The sequence below is a fragment of the Lissotriton vulgaris genome, chromosome 7, assembly GCF_964263255.1.
Source record: "Lissotriton vulgaris chromosome 7, aLisVul1.2, whole genome shotgun sequence".
Classification (NCBI taxonomy): domain Eukaryota; kingdom Metazoa; phylum Chordata; class Amphibia; order Caudata; family Salamandridae; genus Lissotriton; species Lissotriton vulgaris.
In genome coordinates, this window is record NC_141695.1 from 593,249,778 (window position 1) to 593,275,605 (window position 25,828).

Genomic DNA, 25,828 nt, shown 5'->3' on the forward strand with positions numbered 1-25,828 from the left:
TCTTCCCAGTACATCTTTGTTACTGCTTCCTGTCCCATACGTGTTGTTCACTCAGGGCATTTCTTGCCCAAGTGTACTCCGCTAAAGATAGTTGAAAGGAATTGCAGACTAACTACGGTCCACATTTAACCCTTCACTCCATTCAGTTTACACTAGGCCCTGACTTCATCACTTTCGCACACCACCACCATCCCCAACCCCATCCTACACCACCTCCCCCCGCCCCCAATCAGGCAACTGCAAAGTATACATCAAACCTCTTGGCTAGTAAGAATATCAAAGTCAACCAGTATGCAGCAACCATGAAGCTTCTTTACCAGAAGATCTCCTTCTGCAATGACCACAACTTGCAAAAGAACTTCATTGACACTACGCAAGCCTGAATCTCAATGACTTACCTTAGGCTTTCAGGGAAGTTACATAACACTATTACATTGTTAGGTAGGGTATCAACTCATGGCTTTATCATGGCACTTCGCTGATCAATGGCGCGTGTGCGTCCCTATCCCCGCTCAATGCCACTGCAGGTGTGGCCCAGTTTCCATCCCCTGTGCCATTCAACGGCCTATGTTCCTGCCTCTTGTGACAGTACTTCAGTGGTCGCAAGCTGCTGATCCGTTCTTGCATCATCCGTTTTGCTCAAAAGGTAAGTCTGATATGGTCCCCAGTAATTCCGGGGCCGGCTTCTGGGGGTAAGTAATTCGCTATAGATATCGGTCTGCGTGTTACATTGCTGCATGTCCCCATGCCAGTCTTTAACCTTGGGATGCGGGCATCTCATCCAGCGCAGCGCCACCCGGCGCTTCGCCAGTAAGAGTCCGATAGCGAACAATGGACGCACATTTTTCTCTATGCAAAGATCCCACCCAAGTAGTGCCAACTTTGGGGCTGGCTCTAAATCTGCACTAATGATGGTGCCCAACTCTTTAAACACTTAACTCCAATATGTGTATATCCCCGGACATTGCCAGGCTAAATGCTAGAACCCCGCACCTTCCTACCCGCATCTGTGATAGCGGGAGTCGTCTGCCAGTCCATATCTGAATTGACGCTTAGCGGTGCAGTAAGCTCTGTGTAAGAATTTGAAGTGAATAAGTCAATGTCTCCCATTAAGAGAGACCGACCTTGTGCGGGCGCAGCAATACTGCCATTCTTTATCAGTGAGAGAAGTGCCTAAGTCACGGTGTCAGTCCAACCTTACTCTTAGGACTTCAGACTTGAGAGTGTCTTGCAGGCTAGTGTAAAAATTAGTGATCAGCTTAAGTGGTTCCTCAACCCTAATAAGAGTGGCGCGTGCCTCCATAACTTGTGGATCTACCAAATCATCTCAGATAAGTGCCCGCCATGTGTGCCTGTCTCTGAAATAATGCTGTGTTCCCCGGCTTTGTGTCGGGTTGTTGTAACTCTTTCCCAGCTCGCTAGCAGACCGTTTTTGAAAAAATCCCCCATCGTATTGATGCCTATAGTTTGCAATGCCTGTCTTGCTCCCCATCTTGGCCTAATCGGAACCACATACACCACTGAAGGGGCATCTTAGGTGCTTAAAGAAAGGCGCCTGCTTGCTTATGCAGTAGTGTTTTCCAGGCATATGCAGGTACCACTATAGAATCAAAGACTCTCATTCTCCTAGGGAATGGATGAACTAGCCTTTGGAGTAGAGTGTAAGGTGCCGCTGCAGTCCTCTCTAGGTACAAAAACGGCATATCATGAGGGCCATGTATCCAGTGGTGTGAAAATACACTATTCGTGGCTCAGTAATACTTCTCTAGATCAGGGGCTCCCATCCCACCCAGTTCATAAGGTAAGGTAAGTGAATCCCACCTAATGCGTGCCTGTTTACCAGCCGAATCAGCTGTGTATGCCAGCATTTATATAGTTCTCGGCAGCAGGTGTGGAATGTTTTGGAACAAGAAGAGGAAGCGTTGTAGAATCACCATTTTCATGATCGAAATTCTTCCCATCAATGAGAGTGGGAGCTTAACCCACGTATCTATATTGTCAGTTAGTTGTCGTGTGGCCTTATCATAATTTTCCTTCATCACTATTGCTGGGTCTGTATGGAATTGAATGCCTAAGTAACGAACCGCCTCTGTGGTTCAGCTCAGAGGGAACTCCATGGTCTGTTCCATGGTTGTGGGAGTGAGTGGGATTATGATGGATTTATCCCAGTTTATGCGCAGCCCCGAGTGACCCCCGAACTGCACCACCTCTGAGACCCTAATCACTTCTCTGACCTAAAGAGCCAAGTCTTAACCGCTTTCCTAAAAAGAGGCTCTGAATCAATGTGACAAAACTTGCTTGGCAAGGAGTTTCACAATTTGGCAGCCCCCACCGTAAAAGATCTGCCTCCTAGGCGAACCTTCCTAAAGCGAGGGGTACAGAGCAGCTTTTGTGAATTGAACCTCAATGAGCGAGTCTGCTGATAGCAGCATAACCTTTGTTTCAGGTAGCTGGGGAAGTTACCATGCATAGATCAAAATGCCAGAGTCCGAGCCCTGAACTCAATTCTTTTTTCCACCGGTAGCCAGTGGAGCTCTTTTATATGCGAAGAGACATGATGACGGAATGGTACACGTCCAATCAGTCTCGCAGCCGCATTTTGTACCATCTCAGTCATCTAATTAAGTACTTTGGCAGGCCCAAATATAGGCCATTTGCATAGTCCAGCCTAGATGTGACCATGGCGTGACTATGATTTTGCAGCACTCCACTGGCAGCAGATTCAGAAATTTCTGCAAAATTCTCAATTTGCTGAAACAGGTGGTGTCTCCTGCCGTATTTGAGCCGAGAATGAAAGATCAACCTCCCACTTTTATAATAGCTGCAGGGTGTGGTCCCATTTCCATCAGCTACCGGAGATCCAGCTCTGGAGGCAACTCCTTTCCGAAAAACATCACCTCTTTTTGTTCCAGCATGGAGTTTGAGTTTATTATTGTTCTTCCACAGCGCAATGTCCCTCCGGCAGCCCATGTTAACTCTTGAAGGAGTCCTCAGTCTGCTCTTTAAAGGAAAAAAAACAGCTGGGTAGGTGTGGTCAACTGTGTTGAACGCAGCAGAGAGATCCAGGAGCACCAGCATTGCCGATGCCCCTGAATTTACTGACAATCTTACTGACTCGGCTACCTCCAAGAGAGCTGTCTCAGTACTAAAACCAGACCAAAATCCGGATTGGGTGTCATGTAAAATGTCTTTACTCTGAATGTAATTAGTCAATTGTCGCTGCACAAGTTTTTCCAGCTTGTTTGCTGGTGCAGGGAAACAAAGAGATCGGCCTGTAGTTATTCAAATCCCCAGGATCCCCATTCGTTTTTTTTCTCAGGGGAAGTGTGGCATGTTTAAAAAAGTCTAGAAAATTGCCAGATGCAAGGGATTAATTCCATTTGTGAGACAACACATGATTAAGAGAGTGAGCCATCACTTTCCATAGTTTAGGGGAGACAGGAGTTGTCCGGTGCTCCTGACTAACATCTCTGGATTTTCGCCAGAGCTTCCTGCTGAGAGATAGGGAGAAATTTTGTAAGGGAAGGTCAGGCACACAACCCCCACTCCTATCTGTTTTCTCCGTCTCTAGTGCCGCTGACAAGGAATTGTAAACCTTCTGAATTTTACTATAAAAAAAAATCGGAAATACTGTCACACAGAAAGAGGGAGGGTTGCACATCAATCTCTAATTCTCTAGTTTAGAGAAAGGCGTTAACCGCCTTGAATACCCCTTTGCCAGAGCTATCAGCCTTGTAAATACAACTAGCTATATGATCCCTCTTGGCTACTTTTATCAGTTTGTGCTGCTCTTTCAGTGCTTTATTGTAAGTAATTTGAGCCATCTCACAACAGTTCACTCTCCATTGACATTCCAGGCGTTTACACCTGCTCCTAAATGTCCTGAGCGTCTCTGAAACCCAAGGGGCAATGGGGAATGCCTCATTGACCTTACAGGTCTGGCTGGGGCAGTGAACTCCACAGCTGCAGGGATCCACTGATTTAAAGCAAGGGTATCAGCATTAGGATCTGTTAAGAGTGGTGGTTGGCTGGCCTGTAAAATAGGACCTAGGGACGCTGCAGTCAATTTTTTCCAACTTATTTTAATACAAGATTGGTTACCCCTACTCTGACAGGGTTTATCCAAACTAAAGAAAAATAGAATTAGGCAATGATCAGACCAGACCAATTGGCTAGGGGCCTCCGTGAGCAGGGATGCAATGTTGGAACAAGAGATCAAGGGTGTGCCCTGCCTTATGAGTGGGGTACGTAACGTGTTGAATTAGATTTGCCCCAGCTAGGGGTGACACAAGATGACCTGCTTGAATGCAGCTAGAATCATTCACGTGTAAATTAAAATCCCCTAATGAAGCGTAGCACAGCTTTAGGGTCAGTGAATAAAAGCATTTTACCATCCATCTTGACCCTCAGCTTAGCAGGGTACAGCATACTGTATTCCAAGTTTAAGTCTAGTAGTTTCTTTTTCGCTGGAATGAAGAGCCTAGTAGCTTCATGCACCTGCATGGTGAAGTCGGGGAAACAAGGATATTCTGCACCTTCATGTTGTAGAGTTCCCAATTCTCGATCTTTTCGTAATGCCGCGTCACGGTCCCTATAATTCAATAGTCATGCTATTAAAGGCCTGGGGGGAGCTCCTGGCACCGATCTGGGCGCCAGGGAACGATGTGCTTGTTATACTACGAGTATCTCAGAGAAGGTGTTCCGACCCAGCAAAGTAATAAGCAACTGTTCCATGTACTGCTCCATGTTGCCCATGTTGGTCGACTCAGCAATTCCCAAAATGAAGACTTTATTGCGCCTAGATCTCGCTTCAAGGTCTGCGGACTTTGCTTGCAGTGTCTGCAAGATTTTGTCCCTCTCATTATCAGTCTCGACATCTGCTCTGACAACATCCTCCAGATCTGATATGTGTTCCATCGAGTCTGCCGCCCTGTTTGTCTAACCTCTCCGACATCCCGTCCATGCGGAACAATAGCATGTCTATTTTGCTGTCTATTTTTGAGAGGCTCTGTTGGATAGTGCGGAACGCCTGCTTCATATCTACATCTTCCCCTGCATCTGGATCATCAGAGGTGGAACTTTGCTCGACTTGTGTAGATTCTTTAGACCTAGGGGTCTTACGTAGGTCAAATTGTAGCTTGGGTTGCAACTTATCTGGTTTCCCCATAGTGCAGGGCTGCGTGCGAGCCAGGCGCACTGCTCCGGGTATGTCACTGTTACAATTCTATGTCTGCACGCGGGAGTAGTGTGTTCTTGAGTCCAATATCAGGCTTGGTCTCAGTCCCTCACTCCTATATAATTGTGGAAAGTACCCTTTATAGACCTCTTGTGCTTGGCAGTGGGGGGTCACATAACTATCTCGATGTTGCTTTCAGTACTCGCCGTGTACTCTCTCCTGTGCTCAATGGTGCAATTGGTATTCACGTCGGTATTAAATTTATCCTTCCCCACATCGCTATGTTTCTCTGGAACGTTCTCTTGGTTCTCCCAGGTTCCTGTCGTGTCCACAGACATCACATGCTCTTCCAGGAGCCACCAACAAAAACTTTGATTGCACTCGATTCTGCTCAGGCCTGTATCTGCTGGGGAACCGGGGATACTGGGTTCTCCACAAGGCCCCCTCCTTGTGCCTTTCCGTGTTAATGGAAGTGCCCTCGCCGGTGCTGTGGTCCAAGGGGGACTTGGGGGGCGGGGGGGCCAGCTGACCGAAGGGAGGTCCCCCCCCCCCGGGTGATCTGGGAGGGGTAGTGGGGGGGGGGGGTGCAGAGCAGGGCATCTGCCATTTTAGGTGTTGGGCTTGTTTTAGTTTGAAGCCTAAAGGAGCTCAAGCATAAATGCTTTGGGCTCCTGCTTCCAGCCACCATTTTAGGTTTGGTGACTGGGAGCTTAGGTAGTAATTTTTGTGGTAACGGTATTAGCGCTAGTCTATAAATATAGCTAGCGTTGTGTATTAGAGTGTGGACTTATTTTTGCTGATTGAGGATTACAGAGTTGTTGAAGCGCTTCGTCTGCTCCCAGAAACGGGGAAAATAGACCTGGTTGTCGTCGGGGGCAGGCGCGCCCATACTGCCAGGCCTCTGCCGGCGTCGCGGCTGCTTTGGCAGCTTGCTCGTCCTCTTTGGAAGCGCAGGGCGACTCCGGTAAGTGAGAGGGGCGAGTCCTGTACTCGGAAACCGGCCCCTCGAATGCGGCGCGTGTGGGCGGCGGGGAGGCGCCTGGCATGTCGCGTGACCCTCCGCGGGCTTTAGCGGAGGTCGCGTTGTTATCCCCTGCAGCGGTGCGCGTGGTTGAAGAGGCCTGCTTGGGGGAGCGTGTTGCCGATTTGGAGGCTTCCCCGAATGCGGGTGGCAGGCGCGGGGGCCGGAAAGTAAGCAGGAAGCGCTCCGCTTCGCTCACTGCATTGGAGCATCGGCGGGTGTCTGGAGCGGTTGCCTCTTTGCGTGTGGTGTGAAAGGGCTCGGTGCACTTGGGGGAGGGGCGGGGCAGTGGGGAAGAGGACTGGGAGCCGGAAATTTCTTCTTTAACACCTCGGGGGCACTTTAGGGTGAGCGCTCATGTGGAGGGCACGGCAGGCGGCGAAATGGTGGAGCCAGAGAAAATTGGTGAAGCTGTGTCTTCTGATTGGCAAGGAGGACAGTTTGTTTCTGATATTGATTTAGGGGCTTAACAGTATGTGGAGGAGGAGAATTTGGGTAGCCCTTTATTGTTTTCTACACCGGCCTCTGTACAGGGTGATGTTTTTTCTGTGGGTGGGAGTTCTAAAGGTGAGGGAGAATGGGCGCAAGTTGGGGAAGGGAGTTATAGGAAGAGAGGTTTTTCTTTTTCTGGCCTTGGGCAGGCTGAGCTGAGGGAGACATTTGGGGGGTACATCAACCGGTGCGTGGTCCATTTCAGCGGGGGAGAGTGCGTGTAATTTGGTTCCCAGCTCTTTTACACAGTTAGGGAGAGATTTGGAGCCAGCAGGCAGTTTCCAGGCTTGGGAGGGTTTAGATACATTTCCTGCTTGGTCAGAAGGATTGCGGAGCTGTAGGATGGAGGGCCAGTCATCTGGTAGGGTGCGCATGGGGAGTCTGAATGTTGATAGAGGTAGGGGTGTGACACGAGGTGTAGAGACGGGAGTTGTAGACGGGGCAAGGAGTTGTCCAGCCTCAGCGGTGGTGGCGGCTATGCTAGATTGGAGCGAGGACGAAGAGGTAGGTGTTTATTCACCATTGGTGAGTGCGGGCAGGGTGGTGCATTTTGGTTGGATAAGACGGCGGTCATCGGGTGCAGTTTTGCCTAGATGGCAGAGGGCTGAGGCAGCTTTGGTTCTTCGAGATCCCAGTACACCAGTCCAAACTTTTTCTTTTCAGGCATCAGAGCGGCGCGCCGGCCCGGACTCTGTAGGCCGTTGTACGGCCCCTTCTCGCCGAGGTGAAGTGAGGGGGGAGCCTAGCGCGGCACTTTCCGTACCACCGAGGGAGCCGTTGCGGTCAGTATACGAAGGTCCGGCACGCCCTCACTGGCCCCAACGACTAGTAGGTCTAGGTGGTCAACCTTACCGACGGCTATGGAGCTACAGAGTCAGCGCATAGGGGAATACCGGCGGGTACAGTCGGCTCCCCCACAAGGAGGACGTTCAGAGCCTGTGAGAGCTAGTGTTGGTAATGCAGGGTCTGGTAGGACCCGCAGTGTGGATTTTGAGAATGCTGGGCTTCAGGTGGTGGAGCCAGTTTTGCTTGATTACGATGATGACAGCCCGGAAGAAGGTGAATTACAGGAGATGGAGGGGGGTGGGCCCTCTCATATGTCCCATAGTATTTTGCAGGTTCAAGAAGTGACACAGCAAGTTCCAGACAGACGGGAGTGCGGCCCATCGGGGATGGCTCCTCGGAAGAGGAATGTACGGGATGTGTCAGTGCGGCGGACGGAGTCCGATGGAGCAGTTTCTTTAGAGCCAGGTGAGAAGGTTACCCAGGCCAAACCTAAAATGTTGTCTGTGGGAACAGCGGTGGAGGGGGTTGCGGGGGGGTGGTGGAGGGGAGGTTGCTTAAAGGAAAATATGTTCAAGATACAGGTGTGGGCACCGATGAAAGATTTGGGGCAGCGGGGGGGTAAGGTGGAGAGTGGGACTAACACAGATGCTGCTGGGGGTGTTAAAGAGCCGCTTGAGAGTAAGGAATTTAAGATTAAAAAGCTGCCTTACATTGGGGTCACTAAACCCTTGGGCGCTCATTTAATGTTGGCAACAAAAGAGCGCATTTGGAAGAGTGAGTATGAAGATTTTGAAACTCTTACACCGGGAGGTCAGGTCCAAGGAAGGCTCTAAGGAGGAGGAGTATGAATTGGCTAAGCGCCCTAAGGTTCCATTGAATATTGAGAATTGGACAGCGGCTTTTCTAATATGTGCAAGCGTATATTGTGAGAGATTCCCAGAGCGTACTGTGTCTATATTTAAATATATGGATGTGATTAGGAAAGCGCAACTTACTGGAGGAGGGTATGCATGGGCCCAATACGATGAAGAGTTTAGGGCCAGGATGGCATGGGATCCAGAAGCAAAGTGGGGGGAGTTAGATACAGATTTATGGCAGCATACAGTGGGGGCTTCTTCAGGTGGCAAGACCATTTTTACGACTAGCGGTCTGCCCATAATTTATCGGCACTTTCAGGGCAAGCCCACCTGGGGTGGGGTGGGAAGCGGTTCAGCTACACAGTCTGGAAATGGAGCGTGCTGGGATTTCAACAAGGGGTTATGCACTAGAGAATATTGCAAGTATAGACACGAGTGCTCTAGCTGCGGGAGGCGCCACCCCCTTGTTAAATGCTGGGGGCCCAAACCTTCAGCTGGCCAGCAAGGGACTCAGTCAAATGCAGGTACTTCTGGCCCCACACGCAGTTTCAAGGGGGTCGGGGAGGTAGAGGGGCGCAGTCTTATCCTTTTTGGGTATTGAAATTGATTCCGTTGCAATGCGGGCTCGCTTGCCAGATGACAAAAAAGTGAAAATGCTAGACTTGCTGGGCTGTATGCTATCAAAACAGAAAGTGAAGGTGAAGGAGATTCAGGTGTTGCTGGGACATCTTAATTTCGCTTGCAGGGTGGTAAGAGCAGGGAGGACTTTTTGTAGAAGATTAGGCAGGGCTTTGGCTGGTCAGCATTTGCCCCCACCATCGTGTTCGTTTGTTAGCAGGTGTCAAGGAGGATTTGCGGATGTGGTACTTTTTCCTCACTTCTTTTAACGGTGTGGCAATTGTCAGAGATGAGGATTTTCAGTGGGATGTGTAAATGTTTTTGGATGCTGCGGGCAGTGAGGGTTTTGGCTTGTACTGGAATGGAAGGTGGTGTGCTGAAAAATGGCCAGAAGATTGGTTGAATGGTGGGAGGAGCATAACATTTCTGGAGCTTTTCCCATTGTTGGTGTCTTTGACCCTTTGGGGGGATGAGCTGACACACAAAAAAGTCCTGTTTCGGGTTGACAACATGGCAGTGGTGGAGATAGTTAACAGGCAGTCAGCTAGGGATGAGCAGATCTTTAAACTAATGAGAGTTTTTGTACTTGGCTGCCTGAAAAATGACATTACCTTTAAAGCTTTGCACATCGCCGACCCCAATGCCAACACATCTGTGGTATGTAGGCAACGTCGGGTATTACAGCTGGTGGTAGGTTCTTTGTCGGTGTCCACGCGTACAGCATATTCTCTGGCCTGGAAGGAGTTTTTGGAATCTGGTGCGTGCAGGCGTGAAGAAGCATGGCGTCGTTCCAAGGACGTGATACAGTTCATTCTAGACATCATAGAGAAAGGGCTGTCTAAGGTGACCATTGCTGGGAAGTTGGCAGGTATTTCGTTTATGGGAAAACTCTTTTGGGGTTACTCTCCTTCGGCTGGCGAAATTGGCAGGAGAATGCTTGAAGGTTGGGCGAGGGAGCGGGGAGGTACTCAGTTGTCTCGGGCTCCCTTATCATGGAAGACTTTGGATCGGTTATTGGAGGTTCTACCTTTAGTTTGCAAAGACGATTTTGAAGCTTGTTTGTTTGCCATGTTGATGGCTTTCGTGTTTTTTGGGGCCTTTACGATCTCTGAGTTATTGGGTTCCAAACCAAAAAAGGGGATTTGCTGGCGTGATGTTTTTCTCGGATGAGGGTGTGCATGTTTGGCTTTCTAGTTCTAAGACTGATCAGAGGAAGTTGGGAAAAGGGGTGTGGTTGGAAGCCCGGTCCCCGAAGGTTACCTGTCCTTTGCGTCTGGCTCGCTGCTGGCGAACACTGTCAGGAGGTTATGACTGTGACCCTGTTTTTCGGCACATCAACGGGTCACCGGTTACAGCGTATCAACTGCGCATGGTGCTGTGTAAAGCTTTGTAGAAGATTGGTTTAGATGGGGAGCAATATGGAACGCACTCTTTTAGGATTGGTGCAGCGACAGAAGCGCATGAAAGCGCTAGTCTTCTAATTGCTTTCAGCGTTATGTGCGGGCCACCGCGCGGGAGGCGCATGCGTCATCCTTCTTGCCTTGAGTATTCATTGTTTTTTCTTTTAGAGGTTCAGTTGCTGGGCCCCAGTCTTGAGAAGTGACAGTTTGGATAGTGGGGCATTCGTTCGTCAAATGGGCATGAGTTCAGGCAGCTCAAAGTTATTTTGGAACATTGTTGGGATTTAAGGATAAAATGTTTAATATTGTGTAGAAAGGGAAAGGGGGTATGCTTTGGAGGGAACTCATTCCAATTTTGAATAAGGCGATGGTGAGAGGTTGCCGCCCGGACATTCTTCTTATACATTTTGGAGAGAATGATCTTTGTGGGGTTAAAGGAGTGGTTTTGAAGAGGGAGATTAAGAAGGATTTATCTTTAATTAAAGAGCGCTGGTCTGGTTGCCATGTTTTATGGACAGAATTGGTTCCGCGAAGGATTTGGAGAGGGACAGTGAATCCTAGAGCAATTGACAGGGCCAGGAAGAAGGTGAATTCAGAGATTTCCAGGTTTTGCCGTCAATTGGGTTTTGGAAGGGTGTCCCATAGGGATATCCGTTTTGAGTCTATTGAGTTTGTTCGGGATGATGTAGTCCATTTATCTAAATTGGGGATGGACCTGTATTTGCTGGAGTTAAGAGAAGTTGTGGCCAGTTGTTTCAATGTGCAGAAGTAAAGGATTTTTTTGGCCTTTTTTCCTACTTGGGGAGCAGAAAGGGGGGTAGTTTACCTCCCCGCCTTTCTGGGTGACGGGGTCTAGTTGTTTTTGGGCAGTTTGTGGCAGAGTTTTGTTGATTAATGGGTAAGTTGTATTATCGACAGGGAAAGGATAGGTTGGTCGTTTTTAGTTTGATTACACGTTTTGGGGGATTGACAGATTTGAAGGGGCAGGCATGGGAGTTGGTTAACGGAGGGCTTGGTATTTATAAGTTATAATGATTGATATGGTGATGTAATGTTTTTATAATGTTTTTGTAATGTTTTGAAATGTTGTATTGTATGGGTGGGGGAGGGGTCATAAAACTTTAGGGAAGGGGGACGAGGTCAGGGTTGTTTACGTATTTAGTGAGGTTTAGTTTTGGAAGGCTTTTGCCGAGGATAATTTAACATGTGATGCACACCTGTTCCAATAAAGCGGCCTTTTCCACATTTTCCTTGTCTTGATCTTCTTTACCCCCCCGTCACCCCTCCCTCCCAAGGGGTGTTTGGGGGGTGCAGCCGACTGAAGGGAGGTCGTGCCCACCCCCCCCCCCCCCCCCGGGCGAATTGGGAGGGGTAGTGGGGGAGGGGTTGCAGAGCAGGGCATCTGCCATTTAAGTGTTGGGCTTGTTTTAGTTTGAAGCCCAAAGAAGACAAAGCATAAATGCTTTGGGCTCCTGCTTCCAGCCACCATTTTAGGCTTAGTGTCCTGGTGGCTGGGAGCTTAGGTAGTAATTTTTGTCCCTCCCACCCGCCCTTAATTTATGTTTTTGCGGGTTTTTGGTATGTTGTTCAATTTTTTGTTCAATCCTATCTTTCTATCCTTTTTGTCAGCGTTTTTTCATTTTTTTCATTTTTGGCTGTCTTCCACCACGGACAGAGTGGCTGTAAGAAGTGGTGAACACACAACAGAAGCCTAATTTACTAGTAAATGGTCTTTTAAAGACCTGTTAAGTATTCGGGCGGCTGCAATTTGATGCTTGCCAGCCCGCGAAGCGGTCTCCCTCCGGGCTGACACACATGACGGGGGCTGAATTCCGTGAGCCCAATGGGTGTTGCGTGCCTGGCTCCCGGCATTTCTCCCATTGTGCTGTGACTTACATCGATGGTGCGCCGGCCCCACCACTACTACTACTCGTGGGGCTCACCAATTCTCTAGGCGGAATCTCCGATTCAGTTCCTGCTAGTCCGTTTGCGGTGCAGTGCGGTGGCTGCCGGCACGGACCAAGGGCCTTATACACCTCCGTACGAGAGGTGCATCACTGTCGATATCTACCGTTCGGCTGCCCCAATTTTGAAGGTGACTGGTGCGCTGAGTAGCTTTAATCAGCGGCAACCTGATTTCCCCTCACATGTGTCATTTTCAGTATGATTTGAGCAAGGATCGTGGAGGATCATGGATGGTGATCGGGAGAGCTGCCTCAAGACACAGCCATCTTGAAGTCAGGCAAGCTCCGCCCCCAGAAGCAATAAGTTACACTCCCCAGTATCCAAGTCACACACCAATCACTGCTGAAGGGTATTCTCTACACAGCAGCATTATTCATCAAAGGATAGAAATTAAGTGTGGATTACAAACTTTGTGGGATCCTTGTGCCCCCGTACCACTTTCATAATGTGTTGCATCTTCAAGTTGTTTCGTCCTGCACATTCAATGCTTGAAATCAGGAAATATAAGAATGGAAATACCAGAGGGCAAATTGTTCTCTACTACCTGTCTTGGATTTTATAACACAATCCTTGTACATATCAACCAACATCCTTCACACCCTTTCCCCAGGAAGATGCTGAAGACCCATATCTTCAGTAGTACTTCTTATACAACTCTCGGTTTTTGTATCTTTCATCTTGCCCTATATAAATACTGTTACACACATACATAGGAACCATATATTGAAAGATTAGGGTATTGTAAACCAGGAAGAAGTATTTAATATGCTTTAGCATTCATACAGTAAACAGGCCCGCCATTGCCTATAACTGCCAGCCATCCCTCTCTACCACTCACAACACACACTCATTCTTATCTCCATAACACACCACCCTGTGTCAAGCAGCAAACATAATTTCAGCACATAAACTATATACCCTCTTCATCAGAGAAATTGCTTACCCTCCTTCTCCCCCAAACACATCCTCAATGCTATTGCAACAGAGAATCAAACACTTTGAGCAAGCACGCAAGACAGATAGCCGACTCCTCTTGACCATGCAGCTTCAAGTTATGATTGCCACATTCCATATCATCTACAGACTACAATGGCCACGCTTCACCTTCGACACTGAAATCTATGACCTAATAACCAGAGCCTTATTAAACTACGTTAACATCTTTCTCTGTGGCTTCAATATATTTGGAAACAGACAAGATAAATACTTCTCAACCATCCGCGCTCCAGTTACATCGGTCAGCATTTGTCTGTCCCAATAAACACCACCAACAACTTTGTCTTCTCCAAATCTATCCTCATCTCCCACCCAACCCTGGAAGAGAATTACCATGCCAGTAACCCGGCAGCCTCTTCCGTTTTAGACCATTTCATTGTGAACAGCATAATACATCAAAAAATCTATTTTGTTACTTCAAGGAAATCCCTTTGACACTTCAGCAAGATCTCATCAGACTAGCCATCTCTGTAGACCCCATAACAGATGCTGCGTACAGTTTGACACCCTCAGCCTACACTCCTAACTGTCTTGGAGATAAATTCACCATTAATGTATGCACATCAGAATTGTAGTCATCGCCCCTTTGATGTTTCCAAGAGCCCAACGCAAGAGGATAAATTGTGAATTTCTCTTCTCCAGTCAGATCTTAATTTATTGAAAACCCTCTGCTTAACTCGCAGAAAACTCATCACTGAAACCAAAGCAACATACTAATTAAACACCATTTGGCACAGCCGCAAACAAAAGTAGAGCACTATTTAAAGCCATCTAAAACAACCTCAACACCAACACAGACCGATGAAGGACGCAGTCCTCAGGCAGTTACAATTCAATCAAAAGTATTTTCAAAGTGAAAATTAACAATATCAGGAAACGATTTACAACTCAGTTACAGAAAAAATCCCGCCCTTCCCAACTGAGCACATCTAAATGGACCCTCACACCCACCCCCAATCGACAACCTCTCAAACTTCGCAATATTCAGGACCACATCATACAACCATTACATCATCCCATTATCAGTAGTTCAGACTTGTGAAGCACTTGCATCACTTCTCAAGACTGGCTAGATAGTCTGACTATGGAATTTAGCCCATCTTGACTCAGATGCCTCTCCACTACCGTCTATCCTCCCACCTTCAATTCCTGAGTTAAGTTATACAGGAGTTACATTCCAGATAAATGAATACATGTAAACCAACACATTCCTACTGGGCTGCTAGTCAGGATTTTTACTATATGAGACCACAATCAACAATGTAGCAAATGGTTGATGTTACCCTGCACATCGCTGATTTTTGCAGCTTTCTACCCTTTTTACCACTCTGCTGCATGCAACAGTTGACCATGAATTACTACAATGATTCAACTCCTTTCGGTTTAGAAAGTATCAGCTTGTCCAAATGAACACTTCACCATCTGGACACATTATTGTAACCTTCAGAGTATTTCAGCCTCTTAATGGAATCTGTTGGTGTTCTCCTGACCAGCGAGAAATTCACACTCCAATGATACACAGATGACACAAAGCTTTAGGTGAAGAGCCCCCACAGAAAATTCTGCCATAAAAACAATTGCCTCGCCACTATCCAATACTGAATCTCAAATGCCTATTTCAAGCTGAACTCTGAAGAGTGACTTAGTTCTCATCGCCAATGAAGAATAATAATAATTGAGTTTCTGGTTTTCTGTGAAAACCAATTATAAGTTACCAATAGAACACCACCAAATTGCGATATGTGGACCCAACTTGAGCATCTTCTCTGCTGAATATGGGGGGTATGTAATGACCCTGCGATATGGGCAACTGGACTGCAATTAGCTGCTTTTTCCGCCTCCGGGTTTTGCATACTCTATTATCTCACTGTTGTATCTGATTATGATGCTGAATAATAAAAATAATTTTGACAACAAAAAAATCCCACCACCGAAGGGAATATTTGTTTTTCAAAAGAAACTGGAAACACCGGATTATGCTCCACTTTTACTAATTTGGTGCCCTCTAGTATCTAAACTCCAAGTGCAGCACTACTTCTAAGCACTTTACTTTGATGGATGCTTCCGCCATGACCTGCCGCCATGGTAGGTCACTTAATATGCCGTATTAGCCATGCATAAGGTACATGGTCCCCTTTAAGCTTTGGAGCTATGCACCCAGTTTGGGAGTATAGCTCACTGTATAAGATTTTGGCTTGAGTGTTCACTTTGCATTACTGTGAAGCGGCCAGTAGGTTAGCAGCTGGACATTTTAGTGTCGCAGTCCAGGGTACGTGGCACCAACATGAAATCATCCTCCTTTTTAGGTTTCGCCTCGCCGAAGGATGCGCTCTGCGCATCCTTTTCGGCGCAGGCGAAATCCTGTTGAGAACTGTAAGGTGGCTTTGTCCGGCCCTCGTCCTTGATTGGCTGGCTCCGTAAACGGAGCCTTGCCATTGGACGAGGGGCCTGTCCGTCAATGCCGGACCAGACACGGGGGCGTTCCCGACATTCTTTGGCTTTTGCCGACGTCACGGGACGCCGGGAACGCCCCCGTGTCTGGTCCGGCATTGCCGGCACGCAGTATGTAGCTCACCTTTTTTGGAGCCCTTGTGCGGCTGCTGACAGGCAGCTCGTGTACTTTCTCCTCCCCTCTGGGATTCTGGAAACGTAAATTGGCAGTGAGAGAAGCCCCGGCCTGAGAGTGAGCTCTCTGACTTGGTGCCTGCGGTATCTACGGACAAGTGTAATTTGGAATGTTATTGTGAGTTTTAGGTCAATTTATTTTGTATGCTTATTTACAAATATAATAACTTACAATGATTTATTACATTAACACATTCAGTCGCACTAAAACTTCACACATAACCAATACTGAAAACCTCAAAATGTCAAACATAACAATTAAGTTGTTAATAACTACGGACAAGTGAAATTTTGAATGTTATTGTGAGTATTAGGGCAATTTCTTTTTCCATAGCTGGTATGCTTATTTACTAAAATAATAACTTGCAATGACTTAGTACATTAACACACACATTCGCATTGCTCTTGCAAATAGGGGCAACTATTCCTCTGAAAGTCGTCTGACAAAGCGATGCTCAATCAGAGCGCAGTGTGATGACGTATATTATGGGCGCGCGGCCAATCGAAATGCACTCTGCTGTGTAAGCCTGTGTTGCGACTGGATACGGCGAGGAGTCGGAGATGGCGTCTCAGCAGATGCAGGGACAGATGATGCAGATGAATCCTCAGATGATGAACGTAGCACCAGGTCCCAGTGGGGGACCTGCACCCCCGGGGTCACAACAGCACCTCTTCTCTGGGCCCATGGGTCCTGCACAGCAACCGCAGCAGCTTCAAGATTTCGACCCTGTGCAAAAGTACAGGCTGCTTATACCACAACTAAAGGAAAGCCTGCAGGTGAGAACACTCGCTCGTTATGTTGCTGATTTGTGTTTTCGTTACTGGCGCATGTGAACTGTGACTTTTGTAGTCTTGAAGCTATACTTAAAGTCTGTTGTACATACACGCATGCTTCAAGTTAATGTCAAATTTTTCTTACCCCGTTGCTCGAAGCTTAATTTGTGGTGACAACAATTGTAGCCCCGTGGAAGGTACAAGGAAGAGCGAGCGATTTCCCATGGTGCGTCTGAAAAGAAATCCTCGAATTTTTAACACGTTTATAGGCACAGCCTTGTCAAACGGAATAACCCATGCCAGAGTTGTTGGTTAGAAATGTCACTTAGACTTATCCGTCTCCCTAACTACCTCTGTACTGCTCTGAAGATTTTTGTGGGAGTTAGCCGCTTTAGAGAGTAGTAAGCCGAGAAAAGAGGTGCTAAAAGATGCATGCCCCGCCAAGAAATCCCTTCTGTATAACTCAGTGTGTGGGTTAAACCTGTATGTCGATACGTTTTTTCTTTTTGTGTGCTTACGTGGTTGGTAAGGCAGAACGTTTTTGGGCCACACTCGTATGACGTAAGTTTAATGGGGCACCCTGCGCGCGATTTGGGATAAGGGAACCGCACTGGCTTTCTCTCAAAGTGTTGACGAGGGAATGGTCCAAATAAAAAGTTCAGTGGCCTTCAAATATCAGGATATATTTTCTAGATCAAAACATTCTGGGTGCCAGGATATTCTTAGCTAATTAATGTGGTGATATTAATACCAAAACGGAGCCACACAGAAGTAAATATTGTGACGAGAAAGTATCAAGTCTGTTATAAATTAATCCTAAAACTAAAAACATTTGTCCATCGTTGGCATACTATGGTGATTGTGTGACTAAAGATTTGGTCGGTGCAATATATATATAACCCACGGTGCATTTTTTCAACTTTCACGATGTAGACATTGACTGCAAAGTGTGTTGAACAGTAACAGTACATGAGAAAGTGATTTGAATGATTTTTAGTGGAGGAGTGTGGCTCAATGGTTAGAGCGGCAGACCCTGATGCAGAGTTCTGGTCCGGGACCAGGGTTCAATTCCCGCCTCGGCGGGTCTTGGGCTCATAATTCCTCAGACCTGATTTCTCAGCAGATGAACTGTGTTTCGGTGAGAATCGCCCCTCCTGCTACATCCTGCTGTCTCTCAGCTCTCACTGAAAAACTCGTGCTGTGCACTGCTTTGCACGTAAATTTCGTGCAGCGCTGCTCGCCGATTTATCTGAGGCGCCTCGCCTTATATAAATCGGTGTGCACAAGATCACACGCTTTCTCTTTGCCTTCTGGGGAAGCCGGGATAATTAACCGCAAGCCCACTTCTAAAATTAGGCTGGGCTTTTCGGGGTTGGTATGTGCGTGTGGGCCACCGATACTCAGCCCACTCGGCTTCGGGTGCTTTCACTTTCGCCGGTGCTAGCTGCGGCGCCTCCGAGGGGGCGGCATTTCCCGTCTGAGGCCGTGGGAAGAGGAGTCGGATCCCCGGGCGCGGGGACGGTGCCAGGACCCGGGATGGACGCGCGCGCGCTGACCGACGACCTGCCGGCGGTGGGCAGTCTGTCCAGCCGGGCAGCTCAGCTCAGGTGGTACTCGGAGTAGGAGGGCGCAGCACAGAGACTGCCACCGGGTAAGCAGGGCGGGAAGGAGGGAGGTACCATGCCCCCTGCACTCACACTGAAGCCCCCACCCGGGCCTGGGGAGTTCTCCAAGCAATGGAACCACCTTTGCATTCTGGTGCTTGTGGGTTTAGTTTTCTTGAGGGACGTCACAAGAAAAATGGATGCTCCCCACTTGGAACGGATCCGAAGAAACACTGAACCAGCGGGTGGGGTCGACACTAGCCCGGGGAGCAGGGTGTGGGACCGTCTTTCTTTAGTCCTTCCAGTTCTCGATTATTGTCTTTTTCCATCCTTCCTTCCATTTTTCTTTCTCTCATCTTTTTCTCAGTCCTCTTCCACCAATTCATCCTTCTTTCCTTCTATTATTTTGTGCCTGTCTTTTCCCCTCCTTCCTTCCATCCATAATTCATCCATCCTTCTTTTCTCCATCCGCCAGTCTCTCCACCCCTCTTTCCTTCCCTCCATCATCTGACCTGCTCCCCTTCCTTCTCCATATCCACCCTTCTCTCAGGCATCCCTCACTTCTCCATTGATACATCTGTCCCTCTCTCCTCCCACCCAGCCATCCCTAGCTCCATCCACCCACTCATCTGTGTCTGTCCCTCTGTCCACCCTTCTCTCATCCACCCCTTCAATCTAAACTCTTTCCATTTGTCCCCTGTCCGTCGATCCATCCTTCTCTCCATCCACCTACCCCCCTCACCTCTTATCACCCTCTCCGTCCATGCTTCCCTCCATCCACCTACCTACCTCTCCTCTCTATCCATGCTTCCCTGCAGCCACCTACCCCTCTACCTCTCATCCTCCTCTCCGTCCATGCTTCCCTCCATCCACCTACCTACCCCTCTACCTCTTATCATCCTCTCCATCCATGCTTCCCTTCATCCACCTACCCCTCTGCTTCTCATCCTCCTCTTCGTCCATGCTTCCCTCCTCCACCTACCCCTCTACCTCTCATCATTCTCTCCGCCCATGCTTCCCTCTATCCACGTACCTCTCTACATCTCATCCTCCTCCCCGTTCATGCTTCCCTCTATCCACCTACCCTTCTATCTCTTAGCCTCCTCGTCGGCCATGCTTCCCTTCATCCACCTACCCCTCTGCTTCTCATCCTCTCTTCGTCCATGCTTCCCTCCTCCACCTACCCCTCTACCTCTCATCCTCCTCTCCATCCATGCTTCCCTCTATCCACCTACCCTTCTACCTCTCATCCTCCTCTCCGTTCATGCTTCCCTCTATCCACCTACCCCTCTACTCCTTATCATGATCTCCATCCATGCTTCCCTCCATCCACCTACCCCTCTACTCCTTATCATGATCTCCATCCATGCTTCCCTCCATCCACCTACCCTTCTACCTCTTATCATCCTCTCTATCCATGCTTCCCTCCATCCACCTACCCTTCTATCTCTTTGCCTCCTCTTCGGCCATGCTTCCCTTCATCTACCTACCCCTCTGCTTCTCATCCTCTTCTTCCTCCATGCTTCCCTCCATCCATCTACCCCTCTACCTCTCCTCCTCCTCTTCATCCATACTTCCCTCTATCCACCTACCCTTCTACCTCTCATCCTCCTCTGTCTATGCTTCCCTCATTCACCTACCCTTCTATCTCTCATACTCCTCTCCGTCCATGCTTCCCTGCATCCACATACTCTTCTGTCTCTTATCCTCCTCCGTGTCCATGCTTCCCTTCATTTAACTGAGAATCCCTAAACCAGTTCACCTGCCAGTGCTCGAGCACAGCTTGCTACTTTGCGGCGACGCCTTTGACCCACCTCAGCGTGGACTTCCACTCTCATGTTAGATATCTATGTAAACTCTGTAAAGCAGGCAGATATCTGAATAAGCCTGCCCTTTATTCTTGGCCTCTGTTTTGCAGTTACCACCTTCCACATAATGAAGGCCTGAAGGTCACCACAAAGTCTAAATGTGAACAGATCAGCTGGCTGCAAGGGCCCATTTATATTGTGGTTTCAGATGGGCTGAGAGGATCTGGAGTGCCTGGCGAGTATTTGGGTTAAGGATCTTCTTCGATAGTGTACTGAGCGCAGCCGTTAAACAGGTAAATCATATTTATGTATAGCTCAGGGTAAATGGCATTCAAATGGATGAAAATAATTTCAAATCAGAGCTCGAAAATTAAATTAGGAGTTGTACGTACCCATTGTGACTAATGGGTTATAAAGAGTCCAGCTCAACGTAAATTAAATTCAGCAATATCTAGTGGCATTTGACAGTCACTGGATGGCTATGAAGAAAGCCGATTTGGGTACAGGTTATTCTTGAAATGACAAGAGCATGTGGACAGGTCAGCTGACTGCGACAATAGCTGTAATGTAAGTTGCTTCCAATATCTTCCCCAACTGGACTTTGAACACCTCATCCGCGCAGAGTTTTTTTCACCATCTGGATGGCGGTAACAGTCTCACCGCCTGAATCAGTTCCTCTTCCGGGTATCTCGCGCTCTCCAGTGACGCCGAGATTGATGGATTGAATACAGACTGCGCAGAATGATAACTAATGCACACCAGAAGGGTCTGGTATCCTCTGTGGATGAGATCTAAAGCCCTGTGACTCGCATTAAATGTAGCATACTTCTGCTCTGTGTGGGGGGGGGCTCTGTGTGGGTGTATGTGTGGAGGGCGCTGTGTGGTTGTGTGGGGGGGCGCTGTGTGTGTTTGTGGGGGGGCTCTCTGTGGGTGTTTGTGTGTGGCATTTGCGAGAGATTAAGCTATTGGCATTGTAAATGACAATGCCATTTATTTATGTTAAAAAAAACATAAATAAAAATAATGTCAAGAGCAATGCCAATAGCTCTAACTTTAACAAAGGCGAAACCATTGCATTGTAAATGCTTGTTTGAGAGTGGGACTGAGCTTTACGTTCTGAATGCTCAGGTGTCCGTATCATAGCTACAAGGATCAATGTGCAATCCTGTCCTAAATTTTACACCATGATGGCTTGAACGGCTTGCCCCCAGGAGCCAAACCCCCTTTTGAAGAAAGATCAGGAGCCATATCATTAACATATTCAACACAGGCCGAGAGGGGGTGAATGCTGTCTTTTTGCTGAAACTGTGCTGCCTGCAGGGCATACGTTAGCTCTGAAAATGTACCAGTCAGTGTATGAGCTATACACACTCTATCTCAGAAACATCAAGAGGCAACCACTAGTTTCAGTTTCCTAATATGCTCGTTCGATAACTTTATTTCGGCCACCGAGGACCATAAAAGTACATATAAAACATCTAATACAAAGTTTAAGACAATAAATAGACATGTCATTAAAAATACAATATGTATACAGTTTGTCAACTACAACAATGCTATAGAATGATAAAATAAGAATTAAACGTAGTGTTCATTATCAAACGTCTTGATAGGAATAAAACAATCAACTCAAGCTAGACACTATGGACAGTAATAATTTCCTGCGTTTATGCCACATTGCATTCAAGAATCGGGAAACTGCAAAAACTATTGCCGGGTGCGTATCGTATTTCAGCATCCTAAATGCATGTACACACTGGCGAAAACCCATATTTCTGCAAATTGCAATAAGCCAGTGCTTGCGTGGACCCTGGTACGCAGGGTAAAAGAAAAGTACATGGACTTCATCCTCCAGACAGGAACCACAGGCAGGGCATTCCCCACTCGAAGCTCTATCCCATTTACTGGGAAGAGCTCGGAGTGGAAGAGTTCCGAGTCTGAATTGCATATAGAGTTTACGTGCTACTGCAGGGAATATCTAGTCCAAGAATTCCTCCCTTTTATAAACTTCTTTAACATGGAGGAACTCAGTGGTCAATCTGCCCCCCTTTGAACTGTCATGCATGGATGCTAGATTGTAATTCTCATAGTGGCGTTTCAAATCCGCTTTAGATATCACCGGGCAAGTAACTTCTGGAGTTTCCCAAAGATCCGCTAGGCCCAGCCTACAAGTAGTTAGCTTTATGTGGGACAGCCACCTAATGTTCTTACTTCTCAGTGCATCCCAAATTTCCGTGAATTCATGTTTATAGCAATGGAGTTCCGGCACCAACCAATATCTTTTCCAGTACAATAGCGGACGTAAAGGCATGACCTCCTTAATAGGGAGGAGCCCTAGGTCCATACGCAATGGTACAAGTGGGGTACTTAGAGGGAGACCCAGGGTATTCCTAACAAATGCGTGTTCCACCCTGGCAAGGATTTGTGATTTCTCATGCCCCCACAACTCGGCCCCATAGAGAGCTGCCGGTCTGGCCTGGACACTGTAAATTTCAATTACTGGGGCTGTAGGCTTATATTTAGACACTCTATGCAGCTTCTGGATGCCACCCACCACCTTAGATAACTGAGTGTGGCTTTCACCAGCTGCGAATCCCATTCCAAATGTTCTCCCAAGGTGATACCCAGATATTCAAATGTCTTCACTCTCTCCAATGGGGTTCCACCTAGGAGGGGGTTCGGACGTGTCTGCCTCGGCAGGTTGAAGATCATGAACTTGGTTTCATCCAAGTTGTTCTCCAGCCCCCTCGACGCACAGAACTCGGCGAAGCCATCAAGAATACGTTGGATGCCCGTTGATGTCTTGGACAACAACAAAGTGTCGTCCGCGAACATCAGAGCGGGCACCCTACCGGTGGCTAGTCTCGGGGCATCGATGTTCATTACATACTTGGTCAACCAATCCATTTATATAAAGACAAGAAAGGGTGGGAGCCAGGACACAGCCCTGGCGCACCCCGTGGTTGACAGGGAAGCTGCCGGACAGTTCCCCATAATTCCCACACCTTACCCAAGCATAATTTTCAGCGTGGAGTCTCATTAAAATGTTAAGTAAATTTTGTGGTATGCCCAAATCCTGCAATACACTCCACAGTTTGTTTCTAGGTACCAGGTCAAATGCCGACCGCAGGTCCACAAAGATCATGTAGAGGCTGCCACCCTCTACAGTCACCATTTTCCGATATAGGACCTGCAGTCTGAATAACTAATCCACTGTCGATGTACCCTGCCTAAAACCAGCCTGGAAAGGGGATAAAATCTTGTTGTCCTCCATTCAGCTCTGAATTCTTCCTAAAATAATTCGACCCATCAGTTTCTGCGTCACATCTATAAGGCTAATTGTCCTATAGTTTGACGGTTTGAGAAGGCATCCTTTCTTGAAGACAGGTACGATTTCGGCACCCCGCTAAGTGTCTGGGGGTTCCATACCGTTTAATATAGCATTAAAAAAGAACATATAAATAAGGAACCCATATTTTCAGTTCCGAACGATAAAGATCTCCTGGGATCTTATCCAGACCAGGGGCCTTGGTTGGAGCTAACTTCAAAATGTCAGACTCTACCTCCTTTACTGTAATATCCCAAGCCATCTCCTATCGATTAAAATGGAGTGGGCTAGGTTGAACGTTCTCAGAGCCGTCATCACTCGCTGAGGAGTACAGGGCCCCAAAATGCACTTCCCAGGCCGAGGCAGCTATATTTGGTTCATTGGCCAGAGTGCCGGCCCTGCTTCCACAGCTAACAATTGTCCAAAAGGATTTAAAATCTTTGGACTTGAGTGCGATTCTAAGATCTTCCCAATTGTCTGCCTCCCACTCTTTTCTCCCCCTCTGAATAACCTGTTTATATAGACGGCGACAGACCTTAATCCTGGTTTTGTCCTTTGACTTGACTGCAAGAAGCATGTCCATTTTGGCTTCCCTACAGTGTACATTGTACCAAGGGCTCACTGTAACTATTTTTTCCTTTGGTTTTCCTTCAGAACAAAACACGCCAGAGAGATTCTGAATAAGCCCAAGATGTATTTTTAAGGGCCCTTCTCCGGTCCCAAGGTGCATGACTTTGTCCAACATCTCACCCATGTCACTCAAGTAGGGCAGGGCACTTTGGTAAACATCAGCAAGTTTGTCTGAGGAGCCTATTATCTGTGGCCACTTGACTCTCCTCCTATTATTTCTTAAAAGGAGGGGTGGACCAACTTGGTTTTGGTCAGACACTAAATTTGTGATGCCCAGACTCTCTGGTTTTAACATCATGACCAGAGGATTATGGTCACTATCTTTCCTGTTGTGAATTGTAAAGTCCAGGACCATTCCCCAATTTCTTGGTTCAACCACGATATTATCCAAGAAGGAATTGTGACCTTCTCTGTTGAATATCATACGGCCAGGCCTATCGGATGCGGTCCTGCCGTTACAAGCTCTAAGGGAGGACACAAGTGTAAATGAATTGATTTGTAGTACTAGTGGGGTCCAGGCTCTAACTACCTGAATCTGCGGTTCCGGGACATGCCAATGTTGATCCTCGTCTTCTAGGTCATCTTGGGTGGAAACAGTGAGTGGCTCAAACTGACAATTAAAGTCACCACCCACAATTTGGATAATTGACGGATCAAGGGTTGAAGTGAACTGCCTAAGCTGGTCAATAGTGCCCGACTCCTTCCCACTCGGGTAGGTCTTAAGTAGATGTTTATGAAAGCAGTTTGTATGTTTTCTGGGGATGTGAGAAGAACACACTGCACATCTCGTGACCCAGTAGGAATCTCGGCAGCCTGAGCCCCCAGATGAGTACCAACCCAGATGCTCAGACCCCCTGATGGTCTTCCCCTTCACTTCGATGTTGCCAGTACACTAAAGGCAGAATACCCCCGCCTTAGAGTGTCGGTCAGCGCCCAAGTTTCCTGGAAGAGGCAGACATCATTTTGCTCCACGAATGCTCACCATTCTGGGCACAACAGTTTATTTTTGATTACTGCCACATTCCAGGAAATAATTTGAATCGAATCCTTCATTACAACGCCCCAGTAATGGTTGTCACCCCATCTAACTTGGCCCCTGAAGTGGTCAAGTCCTCATCTATATTACCAATGCGGGTTTGACCGATTTCTTCTCCCTCACACCCGATCATGGTTCCCACATCCTCATTTGCCACTACGTCTCTAACACCCCCCAAAATAGCTAGATAGGGAGTTCCAGTCTCTGTGCAAATTCCCTGATTACCTGCCTTAATCCTATTACCCACACACTCTGTGTCCTTCCTAGCTAACAGGTACTCCTTGGGACTGGGTACTTTATTGGGCCACATGGAGGAATCTGAGGGGCTATGGGCCATACATAGGCCATCCGCTTCATCATTAAGAGACTGGAGTGGGCCAGTGGTTTGCCGTCAATCTATCTGGTCTAGGACGCTGAATCTATTGCTCAGTGCCAACAAGTCACAACTGGGGGGGGTTGTTGATATATCCCGACCAAGGTACTTGTGAATCCTGGGGCCTAGTCCCTTGAGTTAGTCCCTTGGATACCACGGCTTGCCCTTGGCTGTTGTCTTCTTGCCCTAGTAGTACTCGGATAGAAATAAGTCAGGGGGAGTGTTTGAATTCGTCCATCTTGAGAGCATGGTCACCAGTTACAAATATAATCCACCACCCTCCTATCCCTGAAATTTACCACTACACAGTCCCCCCTGATATTTTTCACCTGTGGCCCT